We start from the raw sequence: 15,888 nt of genomic DNA, 5'->3' as shown, positions 1-15,888 counted from the left end.
CTCATAGTGGACTTAAATAAAAATGGAAGTATTTATTGTAACTAATATCAACTCTAGAATAAAGAGTATGCTTTCTTATTGAAAGTGGCATTTGCTATATTTCATAATGGATCTTGTTCAAGTAGACTTTATATTTCTGGGCAATGTTTTGATGCTGCTGCTAAAAGTAGAGTACAAACTATACAACTCATAGTAACCTATGTACCTGGTTACATTAACCTGACATTTATATAGGGTATTGATATTACATCATTTTCTGGAGGTAAATGAGTTTATGGAGTAATAGCTGCTGTATCTATGGTAAAGAAACAAAACCAAAATAAATCTGACTGAAAGAAATGCATTCAAGCACCTAAAGGTTTAAAGGGGTTATCCAGGAATAAAAAAAACAGACCTAATTTATTTTAACCCCTTAACGACAATGGACATAAATGTACGTCATGGTGCGGTGGTACTTAACGCACCATGACGTACATTTACGTTCGCGTCATGCGCGGCAGATCCCGGCTGCTATCAGCAGCCAGGGACCCGCCGGTAATGGCAGACATCCGCGATCGTGCGGATGTCTGCTATTAACCCCTCAGATGCCGTGATCAACACAGATCACGGCATCTGCGGCAGTGTGGTACTTTAAATGGATGATCGGATCGCCCGCAGCGCTGCTGCAGGGATCCGATCATCCAGTCGGAGGTCACCTCACCTGGCTCCGGCCGTCTCCCGGAGTCTTCTGCTCTGGTCTGAGATCAAGCATACCTGAGCAGAAGATGACCGATAACACTGATCAGTGCTATGCCCTATGCACAGCACTGAACAGAATAGGTAATCGAATGATTGCTATAAATAGTCCCCTATAAGGACTATTAACCCCTTAAGGACTCTGGGCTTTTCCGTTTTTGCACTTTTGTTTTTCCTCCTTACCTTTAAAAAATCATAACCCTTTCAATTTTGCACCTCAAAATCCATATGATGGCTTATTTTTTGCGCCACCAATTCTACATTGTAATGACATCAGTCATTTTATCCAAAAATCTACAGCGAAACGGAAAAAAAATCATTGTGCGAAAAAATTGAAGAAAAAACTCAATTTTGTAACTTTTAGGGGCTTCCCTTTATACGCAGTACATTTTTCGGTATAAATGAGACCTTATCTTTATTCTGTAGGTCCATACGGTTAAAATGATACCCTACTTATATAGGTTTGATTTTGTCATACTTTTGAAAAAAAATCATAACTACATGCAGGAAAATGTATCAGTTTAAAATTGTCATCTTCTGACCCCTATAACTTTTTTATTTTTCCGCGTATGGGGCAGTATGAGGGCTCATTTTTCACGCTGTGATCTGAAGTTTTATCGGTACCATTTTTGTATTGATCGGACTTATTGATCGCTTATTCATTTTTCATGATATAAAAAGTGTCCAAAAATACGCTATTTTGGACTTTGGAATTTTTTTGCGCGTACGCCATTGACCGTGCGGTTTAATTAATGATATATTTTTATAATTTGGACAATTCCACATGCGGCGATACCAGATATGTTTATTTTTATCTACACAGTTTTATTTTTTTATATGGGAAAAGGGGGGTGATTCAAACTTTTATTAGGGAAGGGGTTAAATGATCTTTATTAACTCCCATAACTATTGCACACACTGATCTTTTACATTGTTCAATGGTTTCTCATAGGAAACCATTGATCAATGATTCTGCCGCTTGACTGCTCATGCCTGGATCTCTGGCACTGAGCAGTCATTCAGCGATCAAACAACAGGTAAGGGACCCTCCTGCTGTCCTAGAGCTGTTCGGGATGCCACTATTTTGCCGCGGCTATCCCGAACAGCCCACTGAGCTAACCGGCAATGTTTTACTTTCACTTTAGACGCGGTGTTCACCTTTGAATGCCGCGTCTAAAGGGTTTATAGCGAGCGGCACCGCGATCAGTGCCACGCGCTATTAGACACGGGTCCCGGCCATTGTTAGAGGCTGGGCCTGACCCACTATGGCCCCGCGTTATAGAACGGGAGCAGACTCAGGACAGACAGGTACGCCCTGAGTCCTTAAGGAGTTAAAAAAAGTTTTAAAAAAAGTAAAAAAAAAAAAAATAGAAAAATTCCCTTCCCTAATAAGAAGGTAAAACGTCAGTTTTCCCATTTTAACTCCCAAAAAGCGTAAAAAAAATGTATTCACATATTTGGTATCGCCGTGTGCGTAAAAGTTTGAACTATCAAAATATATTGTTAATTATCCCGTACGGTGAACGGCATAAACGTAAAAAAATAAAAAATTCCAGAATTGCTGCTTTTTTGTCACATTTTATTCCCCAAAAAATCTATAAAAAATTTATAAAAAGTTAAACCTAAGCAAATGTGGTACCGATAAAAATTACAGATGATGGAGAAAAAAATAAGCCCTTGTACCGCCCCATATATGGAAAAATGAGAATGTTATAGGTGGTCAAAATAGGGCAATTTCAAACATATAAATGCAACAGTGTCCGCTCTCCTTCGGAGACAGATCCCCAACACACCGCCCCGGCTTCAACAGCGTATGAAAAGGAAGGATTGTCCGGCACCAGGCATGCTGACATCATAGGACTGCGGTAATCTGACGCGTTTCGCTCTCTCTTGAGCTTAAACGTAGACTAAATACAACAGTCAGACATGCAATTAAAATAGAGACTCAATGGTCACATGATAAAATACCTAGGGTAGGTAACAATTATAAAAACCCGGCATGGATATCATCTGTTTGTATTACAGCGTGGACTGGACCCCTCTACTGTTGCGGTTTTTTACTCCCTTTTTTGTGTGGTTACCCGATGAGTGTGGATGCACTCCAAACATTGTGTGCAAGAAATAGCAAATATGTACACATACACCTATATATATGTGCATGCATATAAATACATAACACAATGAATTGTGATGTGCAGGTATAATACCTGCACAGGTCAATATTAGGGTGGAATACTCAAAACCTAATTATCTATATTAATTAATTATTGTAACTTAAAGACTTACGTGTATGAGTCTACTAAAAGATGATAAACACACTCCAGATTAATAGGTATACATGATGATAACTTGAACACAATTCAATTTTCTGCGCAGCTTACTCCATCCAATGTAGCAATAAATGCCCATTACATATTAATACCGTTGCTATGGGTGTCTGCACTCTACTAGGTATCGAAACACACTAGGTGGAATCACCCTCCTAATACTCGTACCGAAAAGCTCTTCATTAAATCTGTGTCTGCAAAATAAGAGACTATAAGGCTAAAGATTATACGAGGGGGCACAAAGAAAAACTAGACGATGTTCCTATATACAAGTCATAATTAAATCTAAACGTTTATTCATTCCCCGCGGGTATCTGGTATCCAGGAGGAACATCCAGTATGTTTCTCTATTTAGGAGGCGTTTTTTCACATCTCCCCCTCTGATACCTATTTTAACCCTTTCTATACCAGACACCCGCAGGGAATCCAATTCCCCCGCGTGCACGTCCTGAAAGTGGCGAGATAACATGGAGATGCCAACTCCTTCACTCCGGCTATCAGAAATATGTCTCCTGATTCTTGTTTTAAGGGTATTGGTAGTGCACCCTACATATTGCATGTTACACTTGGTGCATGTGGCCACATAGACTAACATAGTAGTATTGCAATTAATGTATTCCCGTAGTTGGTATGATTGTTTAGTTACACAAGACACTATTTCTTTAGAATGGTGCATATATTTACATGTGATACATCGATTGTGACCACAACCCCAATTTCCTACTATATTAAGCCAGTTATGATGTTTAGTTTTATCCTTAGTCTTTTTTCCTACTTCTTTTGAACTGAATAGACTTGGTGATAAAGAGGAGCCCAATGAAGGTGCTTTACTCGAGACCGCCATTATGCCCTCTTTAACCACCTCCCTCAGAATCGGATCTCCCTCTAAGACTGGTGTATACTTTTTGATTATATTTTTGATCTGGGCAAATTGCGCGCTATATGTGGTAACAAAAACTGTTCTTTTTTGTTGTTTATTTTTGGCATTTTTCATCTTGTCTCTTTTCCCAGTATATTTAATTAATTGTTCTCTATTAATACCTTCTACTCTTTCCTGAGCCTTGTTAAGGCAGTCCTCTGTATAGCCTCTCCTAGAAAATCTGCTTTTTAACTCGCCTATCTCCTTTTCCCATTGTACAGGATCAGAGCAATTCCTCTTGGTCCTGCACATCTCCCCAAAGGGGATATTCCGGACCACATGCTTAGGATGGCAGGAGGAGGCCATGAGGACTGAATTTGTTGCCATCTCTTATCTGTAGGGGACAACAACAATCTTTGAATCTCTGCTGGATAGGGAGATATCCAAAAAATTGACCGTGGTGCAACTGAACTGGGCTGTTAATTTGAGATTTAGATGATTATTATTAATATAAGAAACAAACTGAAGAAAACGATTTTCTGTGCTCTCCCAAATAATCAATAAATCATCTATATAGCGCCCTATCCAGTAGATGTTCTCAAAGAAAGGGTTACTGGGTGTGAACAAAAATTGCTGCTCCCAATAAAACATGAAAATATTTGCAAAAGAGGGTGAGTACTTCGCACCCATAGATGCTCCCCGAGTCTGAAGGAAGCAATCGCCATCAAACATAAAATAATTGTGTTGTAACAAAAATTCAGTAACCATGACGATAAATTCCTTCAGACCCGGGGAGTAACTGCTAAACTGATCCAAATGGGATGCCAGGGCAACAAGACCCGCGTCCCATGGAATAGATGGATATAATCCGACTACATCACAAGTGGCCCAGGACATATGTTCACTCCATTCTTTCTGGTTAAGAATAGTAATGACATGTTTGGTGTCTTGTAAAAAAGTAGGTGTAACCTTTGTGAGGGGTTGCAAATAGTGGTCCACCCACTCCCCAAGGCGCTCAGTGACCGATCCTATGCCTGCCACGATTGGTCTAAGGGGAGGTGGAAATACCCCTTTATGCACCTTGGGGAGTGAGTGAAACACAGGAACTACTGGGGCCTCTACATATAGATAATCTGCCAACTTGCTATCGAGAACGCCCATAGCAACACCCTCTTCCAAAACTCTTTTTAACTTGATTTGAATTGTTTTTGTCGGATCACTAGTTAATTTCCTATAGGTGTCACTATCTGAAAGAAGTTCAATGTTTAGCTGTTTATACAGATCAGAATGAAGCACTATCACGTTACCCCCTTTATCTGCATTACGTGTAACAATATAGTTGTTCTCACTCAAATGTTTTAGTGCCATCCTTTCCCCTTTATTCAAATTATCAGGTATATGTTTAGACACTATTTTTTCATGCAAGTGCACAAGGTCCCTCTCCACCAACTCCTGGAATCTATCCAGGGCCTCAGAACGGGAGGCCACAGGATAGAACCCAGGGTTGGTGGAGCGAAAAGGAACATCCAGTGTATCATTACAACAATATTCTCACATTGTAAACTACGCAAATCTACCATATTCATCTGGTCTTTAAAGTCCATACTCATACACAAGTCCACCTGTTGAGATGGTAAAGGTGACATTTCCAAACTTGTTAACAGTTTGTCATCTTCTATTGAGAAAAAGTGTCTCTGTAATGTTAATCCTCGTGCTAGTCTATTGACATCCAGCAAGGTGTTAAATAAATTGAATGTGCAAGTTGGTACAAAGTTCAATCCCTTGCTCAACAGGGTAATTTGAGGAGTAGTAAGGGCACACGCAGATAAATTTATAACTGTGCTCACCTCGGAGTGAGGAGTGACCTCAAAGGATATCTCTTGCCTCCGATGTCGGCGTCCGGCCCTCCTGGTTTTTCGTCTCCTTTTTGGCCCCAACGGTTTTTTGGAACCGTGCCTTTCTCCATGCTTCTATTCACATTCATGTCGGTGTTCATTGTTACAAACCCCGCCTCTTGTGAGCTTCCTGTTTCAGAGAAGCTCACTCTTCTAGGAGATTTTGAGCTTGGTCTGTGTCTGCGCCTTGATTTGGAGCGAGAGGTGCACAAGATAGATTTCGGGGTATCGTCCTGCGCATCTCTGTGCAGGTGCCAAGAGAAAACTTGATCATTATTGTAATCCTCCGTATCCCTGTGGAATTTCAATTTTTTTATCTCCATAATGTTGCTTTCCACTAGATCCAATTTTTTGAGGATACTAAGTTCCAACTTGGCAAACTCTTCATGATTTTTATATGGCAACAGTGATTCTTTCAGCGTGTCTAGCTCCTTTTGCATGGTAAGCAGCTCTGATTCCTCTTCTTCAACAATATAGGATATCAGTTTCGCAGAGCAATCTAGGAGAGCCAGGTCCCATTTGTTGATAAATTTCTGGGAATAGTTCTTGACTGGTCTTTTTTTCAGTCTTAAGACACGTGGGACCAAACTTTTCTCCAGGTACGTAGTTAGAGTTTGGTGATCCCACCATGTTCTCATTTCTTTTATCATGAGGTCCTCCATTTGTCGGGTTAAAGTCAGCATGTCTGGGGGGGCTACATTCATAGCAGGTGCAGCAAAATTCTGGAACACTGAGCGTGCCTTTGTTGCCCGGTCCGGACCCAATACTTGTCGGTCCCCCAGTGTCGCTTGGCTTCGTAGCTCTCCCCCTCCTGTGTGTGATGTACCCTTACTACTCCTCAAATTACCCTGTTGAGCAAGGGATTGAACTTTGTACCAACTTGCACATTCAATTTATTTAACACCTTGCTGGATGTCAATAGACTAGCACGAGGATTAACATTACAGAGACACTTTTTCTCAATAGAAGATGACAAACAGTTAACAAGTTTGAAAATGTCACCTTTACCATCTCAACAGGTGGACTTGTGTATGAGTATGGACTTTAAAGACCAGATGAATATGGTACATTTGCGTAGTTTACAATGTGAGAATATTGTTGTTAATGATACACTGGATGTTCCTTTTCGCTCCACCAACCCTGGGTTCTATCCTGTGGCCTCCCGTTCTGAGGCCCTGGATAGATTCCAGGAGTTGGTGGAGGGGGGCCTTGTGCACTTGCATGAAAAAATAGTGTCTAAACATATACCTGATAATTTGAATAAAGGGGAAAGGATGGCACTAAAACAATTGAGTGAGAACAACTATATTGTTACACGTAATGCAGATAAAGGGGGTAACGTGATAGTGCTTGATTCTGATCTGTATAAACAGCTAAACATTGAACTTCTTTCAGATAGTGACACCTATAGGAAATTAACTAGTGATCCAACAAAAACAATTCAAATCAAGTTAAAAAGAGTTTTGGAAGAGGGTGTTGCTATGGGCATTCTCGATAGCAAGTTGGCAGATTATCTATATGTAGAGGCCCCAGTAGTTCCTGTGTTTCACTCACTCACCAAGGTGCATAAAGGGGTATTTCCACCTCCCCTTAGACCGATCGTGGCAGCCATGGGATCGGTCACTGAGCGCCTTGGGGAGTGGGTGGACCACTATTTGCAACCCCTCACAAAGGTTACAACTACTTTTTTTCAAGACACCAAACATGTCATTACTATTCTTAACCAGAAAGAATGGAGTGAACATATGTCCTGGGCCACTTGTGATGTAGTCGGATTATATCCATCTATTCCATGGGACGCGGGTCTTGTTGCCCTGACATCCCATTTGGATCAGTTTGGCAGTTACTCCCCGGGTCTGAAGGAATTTATCGTCATGGTTACTGAATTTTTGTTACAACACAATTATTTTATTTTGATGGCGATTTCTTCCTTCAGACTCGGGGAGCATCTATGGGTGCGAAGTACTCACCCTCTTTTGCAAATATTTTCATGTTTTATTGGGAGCAGCAATTTTTGTTCACACCCAGTAACCCTTTCTTTGAGAACATCTGCTGGATAGGGCGCTATATAGATGATTTATTGATTATTTGGGGGAGCACAGAAAATCGTTTTCTTGAGTTTGTTTCTTATATTAATAATAATCATCTAAATCTCAAATTCACAGCCCAGTTCAGTTGCACCACAGTCAATTTTTTGGATATCTCCATATCCAGCAGAGAGTCAAAGATTGTTGTCGTCCCCTACAGATAAGAGACGGCAACAAATTCAGTCCTCATGGCCTCCTCCTGCCATCCTAAGCATGTGGTCCGGAATATCCCCTTTGGGGAGATGTGCAGGACCAAGAGGAATTGTTCTGATCCTGCACAATGGGAAAAGGAGATAGGCGAGTTAAAAAACAGATTTTCTAGGAGAGGCTATACAGAGGACTGCCTTAACAAGGCTCAGGAAAGAGTAGAAGGTATTAATAGAGAACAATTAATTAAATATACTGGGAAAAGAGACAAGATGAAAAATTCCAAAAATAAACAACAAAAAAGAACAGTTTTTGTTACCATATATAGCGCGCAATTTGCCCAGATCAAAAATATAATCAAAAAGTATACACCAGTCTTAGAGGGAGATCCGATTCTGAGGGAGGTGGTTAAAGAGGGCATAATGGCGGTCTCGAGTAAAGCACCTTCATTGGGCTCCTCTTTATCACCAAGTCTATTCAGTTCAAAAGAAGTAAGAAAAAAGACTAAGGATAAAACTAAACATCATAACTGGCTTAATATAGTAGGAAATTGGGGTTGCGGTCACAATCGATCTATCACATGTAAATATATGCACCATTCTAAAGAAATAGTGTCTTGTGTAACTAAAAAATCATACGAACTACGGGAATACATTAATTGCAATATTACTATGTTAGTCTATGTGGCCACATGCACCAAGTGTAACATGCAATATGTAGGGTGCACTACCAATACCCTTAAAACAAGAATCAGGAGACATATTTCTGATAGCCGGAGTGAAGGAGTGGGCATCTCCATGTTATCTCGCCACTTTTGGGACGTGCACGCGGGGGAATTGGATTCCCTGCGGGTGTCTGGTATGGAAAGGGTTAAAATAGGTATCAGAGGGGGAGATGTGAAAAAACGCCTCCTAAATAGAGAAACATACTGGATGTTCCTCCAGGATACCAGATACCCGCGGGGAATGAATAAACGTTTAGATTTAATTATGACTTGTATATAGGAACATCGTCTAGTTTTTCTTTGTGCCCCCTCGTATAATCTTTAGCCTTATAGTCTCTTATTTTGCAGACACAGATTTAATGAAGAGCTTTTTGGTAAGAGTATTAGGAGGGTGATTCCACCTAGTGTGTTTTGAAACCTAGTAGAGTGCAGACACCCATAGCAACGGTATTAATATGTAATGGGCATTTATTGCTACATTGGATGGAGTAAACAATCCGTGGAAAAGAGAAAAGAAAACCAGGGCAACTCACCAAATACGTAAACTTCAAGCTTCTTTATTGATCCATGAAGGGTATAAACAGTGCAAGACACGGGTGGACAAAAAACAGGGGGACGTTCGTTCGGGGCTACGGTGCCGTTTCGCAAGATATGCTTCAACTGGCCCACATCGTCTTCCAGCCGGAAACACCTTTAAACATCCCTCCCCTCTGTTGCCATAGAAATGAGCCAAACAAAAGGTAAGTGCAATTAAAAATGTTAAAAACAACTGTGTGATACACCTAAGATTTTCATTTATGTTAATAGTGCACTGAGCTCAGTACGTTCATTGAGACCTAAAGGCCCCATTGCTTCCAACCGAAGAATCCATTTCGTTTCATTTCTTAACAGTATTTCTTCTCTATTTTTCCCAGCAACACCATGTTCGATCCTTTCAAGTCCGGCAAAACGGAATCCATATTTTTCTCTAGAGGCCGGGTGCAGTGCAGGCCGGGTGGACATGGGGATGTTCTTCGCGTCTTGTGAATACAAAGATGAAATTTCGCTGTTAAGCACCAAATCACTGGAGTTCAAAGTTCAATCCCTGGCTGAAAAAGAGACTAGGCTCTTTTGGACTATTAACTCCTTAGAAGCCTATGTGACCAATTTACGTATTCCCAGAGGATTGCGTGTATACAAAACTCCTTCACAATATACAGATGATCCCGAATTTACAAAAGCATGGGATGAGTTACATCTGCTACATTCTCTGGAAATCCAGAAATTAGTACTGGAGAGAAACAAAACTGAATATGAAATGGTAACAGCAGACCTTTGCAAAGCTAAATGTGAATTAAGAACAAGACTCTCTGAACCGTTATTTAATATTTTCCTGCATAATTTAGAGAAAAAATTGGGTCTAGTACAAGAAAAAATTAAGATTATAAAGCGGGACAAATTTATAAGAGACAAAAGAGACTTTGAGAACCATCAGGTCTTCACTTGGAATAAAAAGTCTAATGCTAATTGAAAAGTCTCAAGAAATGTCCCGGTGAAGTCAAATTTAAGCAGGAATAAAAATAAAAATAAAAGTTCGGATTTTATGACAACTGACACAGACAGCAGTGGTTCGACAGAGTCGACTGGAGACGCAGGGAACATCAAACAAAAAGCTGCCGGAATCCCTTTGGACCCAGAACCCGAAGAGGGAGAGGAAAATCAAAGAATTCTGAGAAAACGCATACCCAAACGCAAGAATGTAACTTGGCGCAAGTAATTCCTGAAAATATAGTAGTGAACCTCACGGATGAAGAGTTGGATGAGGACACGATCTCATTATTGAACAAAGGATTGAACTTTGGTCTTAGAGAAAAATTCGACTATGTCCAGTTCCAAGAGGACTTATTCAAGGGTGTCTGTAAATTAAATTTAAAAAAAGTTTTTTCTGCAGTAAATAATGAAAATAAAAATGTTATCTTACTCGAAGGTGAAACTAGCTGTAAAATAGGGCCCTTAGGGTTTTGTGTACCTAGTGAATTTAATGATGAGGAGCGGGAATTAGTCACGTTCCTTGCTGATATTAGTGATCAGGTGTCTGACAGAACAGATAGTACTAGTGATAAGTTTTTTTCAGGAGGTAATCCCTCTTTGTTTAATCCTCCTGTTACACCTGGGAGTCCACTTGATATATTCCAGAAGTCAGTTCTAAAAGAAGTTAAAGCCCTCATTTACCCGAAGGTCCAGAGCAACATCTTAGATAGAGAACAAATAGCCCTAGATAAATTAAGAAAAAGGGAAGATATTGTTGTTACCAAGGCTGATAAGGGTGGGGGGGTTGTTCTGTGGAAAACTACTGACTATAACACAGAGGCTCTTAGACAGTTAGGAGATGAGAACACCTACTGTAAATTAAAAAAAGATCCATGTCCACAAATAATTAACAACTTGAGATCGTTACTTCGGAAATTTCATGAAAAAGGGGTTATCAGTAGAAAAAGTGCTGAACGTCTCCTCCCTAGGAACATTAAGAAACCCTCTTGGTATATTTTGCCTACGGTCCATAAGTCGGTGACCCAGCCCCCGGGGCGTCCTCCTGTCTCTGGGATTGGGTCACCGACTGAATATTTGTCCAGTTATGTTGATTGGTTAGTGTCGCCTCTATTGAGAGAATTACCTTCTTATCTCAGGGACACCGGAGATTTAATTAAAATTTTGAATATTTTCCATTGGCAACCTGGTTTAAAACTGTGTTCCGTGGATGTGGAGAGCCTATACACCCGAATCCCTTTGGATTCGGGTGTGGAGGCTATGACCACTATCCTACGGAAAACAGGCAAGTCACCTGACTTTATTGAATTTGTTGCTGAAGCCCTTACATTCGTGTTGAGTAATAATGTCTTCCAATATGGAGGGGATTGGTATAGACAGACACATGGTACAGCCATGGGGTCTCCCACCTCATGTGCTTATGCCAATATTTTCCTCTCCATGTTGGAAGACAAGTGGGTGTTCACATCCAAGAACCCCTTTATTGGTAAAATTAAACTTTTTCTCAGATATGTGGACGACCTCTTTATTATTTGGGATGGTTCACAGGATGAATTTGCTGCCTTTGTTGAGTATCTTAACCAAGTGAATGGAGTTAACATGTTTTTTACATATGTATTTGGAGATCAACATCTTGAATTTCTAGATGTACAGATAGATATTGTGGATAGCAATATAGTGACATCTGGTTTTAGAAAATCGATTGCCAAAAATTCATTGTTACATTATCAGTCATCCCATCCCCCCCAGGTTAAAAATAGTATCCCATACAGTCAGCTAGTCAGATTAAAACGAATTAATAGCAGTCCCATACTGTTTCAAAAACAGGCAGATGACTTACAGTATCGATTGGAACAGAGAGGTTATCCTCTTAATTTAATTTTAGATGCAAGAAAGAAAATAGATCGAATACCAAGAGAGGTTTTGCTGAAAACGAAAGACAGAAAAAATAACAAACGTTGCGTTTTTTCTTTTTCAAATACTCCTATTAATAATGTAGTGAAAAAAGCAATAACGAATAATTGGTATATTTAACAAGAAGATGCTGACATAGCAGTAATTACTAATGAAAAACCGATTGTTACATATAGAAAAACTAAAACAGTTGGAGATTTATTGAAAAAAGGAAAAAATGCATTGGGACAGAATTGGCTGTCTGAATTACGCCCAAAAGGGAATTTTACTTGCGGTTCATGTTCATTTTGCTCTCTAAATATGAAATGTAGAATTGTAGAATTAGCAGGTAATACTATTAATGTGAAACAATGTATTACATGCAGATCCTCTCATGTGGTTTACGCATTGGTATGTAAATGTAAATTATTTTATATTGGGAAGACAAAAAGGCCTTTATTTCACAGAATCCGCGAACATGTTCGATCCCTCAGGACCGGCATCGGAGCCACTAGATTTATTCAACATATTAATGAATTTCTTTCTAGAGAAAAATATGGATTCCGTTTTGCCGGACTTGAAAGGATCGAACATGGTGTTGCTGGGAAAAATAGAGAAGAAATCCTGTTAATAAATGAAACGAAATGGATTCTTCGGTTGGAAGCAATGGGGCCTTTAGGTCTCAATGAACGTACTGAGCTCAGTGCACTATTAACATAAATGAAAATCTTAGGTGTATCACACAGTTGTTTTTAACATTTTTAATTGCACTTACCTTTTGTTTGGCTCATTTCTATGGCAACGGAGGGGAGGGATATTTAAAGGTGTTTCCGGCTGGAAGACGATGTGGGCCAGTTGAAGCATATCTTGCGAAACGGCACCGTAGCCCCGAACGAACGTCCCCCTGTTTTTTGTCCACCCGTGTCTTGCACTGTTTATACCCTTCATGGATCAATAAAGAAGCTTGAAGTTTACGTATTTGGTGAGTTGCCCTGGTTTTCTTTTCTCTTTTCCACGGATTGTTTGCATTGGACTTTGCTATTACCAGTGAGCACCATCAGACGTGGTTGAGCCAGCAGAGGCATTGGATGTCAGGTGCTAACAATTAAGGAAGCAGTGCCGAGTTTGTTCTTTCTACTATTGAATATTGGATGGAGTAAGCTGCGCAGAAAATTTAATTGTGTTCAAGTTATCATCATGTATACCTATTAATCTGGAGTGTGTTTATCATCTTTTAGTAGACTCATACAGGTAAGTCTTTAAGTTACAATAATTAATTAATATAGATAATTAGGTTTTGAGTATTCCACTCTAATATTGACCTGTGCAGGTATTATACCTGCACATTACAATTCATTGTGTTATGTATTTATATGCATGCACATATATATAGGTGTATGTGTACATATTTGCTATTTCTTGCACACAATGTTTGGAGTGCATCCACACAAAAAAGGGAGTAAAAAAACGCAACAGTAGAGGGGTCCAGTCCACGCTGTAATACTAACAGATGATATCCATGCCGATTTTTTATAATTGTTACCTACCCTAGGTATTTTATCATGTGACCATTGAGTCTCTATTTTAATTGCATGTCTGACTGTTGTATTTAGTCTACGTTTAAGCTCAAGAGAGAGCAAAACGCGTTAGATTACCGCAGTCCAGTGATGTCTGTCTCCTTGCTATGGCATGAATAAAAGTGATCTTTTAGAGCATACTTTGTGCCGGACAATCCTTCCTTTTCAATTTCAAACATATGTTAAAATAGTTGAGATTTTTTTCTAAGCGGTACAATTATAGAAAAGCATAAAACATGGGTATCATTTTAATCGTATTGACCCACAGAATAAAGAAAACATCTAATTTTACCGCAAAGTGTACACTGTGAAAACAAAATCTTCCAAAATTTGCTAAATTGCGGTTTTCTTTTCAATTTTCCCACATAAATAATATTTGTTTGGTTGCGCCATACATCTTATGGTAAAATAAGTGATGTCATTACAAAGTACAATTGGTGATGCAAAAAAACAAGCCCTCATATGGGTCTGTGGATGGAAATATAAAAGAGTTATGATTTTTAGAAGGCGAGGAGGAAAAAAACGAAAATGCAAAATTAAAATCGGTCTGGTCCTTAAGGGGTTAAAAGACCGCTCCCTGTCTGTCTCCACTTTTGGTGTGGTATTACAACTTGGCTCCATTCACTTCAATGGAACTGAGCTGCGGAACCACACCCAACCTGGAGACCGACGGAAAGAAAATATCTGTTTTTCAATTACTGGAAAACCCCTTTAAAGAGGCTGTCCTTTTTACGTAGTGAAGCTGGGTTTCTAAAGAAAAAAGCATTACTCACCATCCTGATCTCCCACCAATTCTGCTCCGATGCTGACCACCTCTTCCTGTTCCCATGTGGATACAAGGAAATACCTGCTATGCCAATCACTGGCCAACACAATGATGAGGCTAAGAGGTAATTTTCTTGTGATGAGACAGGACCAGGAACTGGTGATCAGAAGGAATCTGGTGGTTGTCAGAATGGCATTGCTAGAGGCTGAGTAGGTGAATAATGCCAAAAAATAAAAATATAATTGAAAGGTCAAGACTATTTATATTTTCAAGCATTGATAATTCATAAAGGTGTTCATATGTACAAAGATTTGGCCACAGAGTCAAAACTTTATCTTTAAAGCATGTTTCTAAAGATTCTTATCTTAGCACAGCAAACCATATGCTGTAATTAGAAATATATAGTTTTCTATTATTTCATTTAATATTTTTATATAAAAACTGTAAATGCTACTAGGACTTGTAAAAGCCTACTTTCTCTACTTGTTCTCTACTTGTAATGACAACTCAATTTATATGGAAAACTACTTTATACATACAGATTATATATATATATATATATATATATATATATATATATATATATATATATATTCCCAAGCTCAACTACACCTCTATTCTATTCTGTCCTCAGATAGGAGAGCCAAAGGTGCCATTTAAAAAATTCTGTTATTGGGACATTGCTCAGTCTGTCAAAAACTTTGTGCGTATGACTACCTTTTTAAGGGTCAGTGTTGGAAAATGTATTTATACTACAATAATCCATCATACAATAAGTCATAAGCAATGTCTCTAAAATGAATCAAAAGTCCAACAACAACATGCTTTTGATGTTTTGCAAAGAAAAATAATTCAAAAGTAACATTAATTTTACAAAGAGTTCTAGTATGAGGTGTTTTTTTTAATGTATATTATATAGTTAACTTAATCTCTGTAGAATTTATTTGCAAACATATTCATTCAGGTCTGCTTTAAAATACAGAACATTTCCTGGCAGAGTGGAGTCATGCACAACACAGGTAGCTAAGCCTCAAGTAAAATAAAATACATACAGCATTTGGACTGCTAAAACAACATATGATTTTGCCATTGACAGGAATGAAAAGCTATGTCTGCCTTCTGAAAGGCTGGCCAATCCTTGTTTTATACATCAAAGATGCAGCAAAACTAAAGCAACATTAGTAGCAGCCATTCAAACAGCCATTCCAATACAATGCCTTTGTAACTGTTGAATCTCTTTTTTTTTTAAACTATTTTTCAGACAAAAAATCATGCCAAATGGTAATTGTCAAACAAAAATCCAATGTGGAATGTTAGTGCATGCATCTGTGCAAAGAAATAATACACACGG

General features: G+C 39.0%; 1 protein-coding gene across 42 annotated transcripts in view; it reads right to left on the bottom strand.

The window, feature by feature from the left end:
- The window catches only part of PTPRD (protein tyrosine phosphatase receptor type D), a 1,959,121-nt gene that overhangs the window by 145,319 nt on the left and 1,797,914 nt on the right, over window positions 1-15,888 (bottom strand). The window lies entirely within an intron of this gene.

Source organism: Hyla sarda, chromosome 1 (assembly GCF_029499605.1).
Source record: "Hyla sarda isolate aHylSar1 chromosome 1, aHylSar1.hap1, whole genome shotgun sequence".
Classification (NCBI taxonomy): Eukaryota; Metazoa; Chordata; class Amphibia; order Anura; family Hylidae; genus Hyla; species Hyla sarda.
This window is presented reverse-complemented; position numbering and strand designations above follow the sequence as displayed.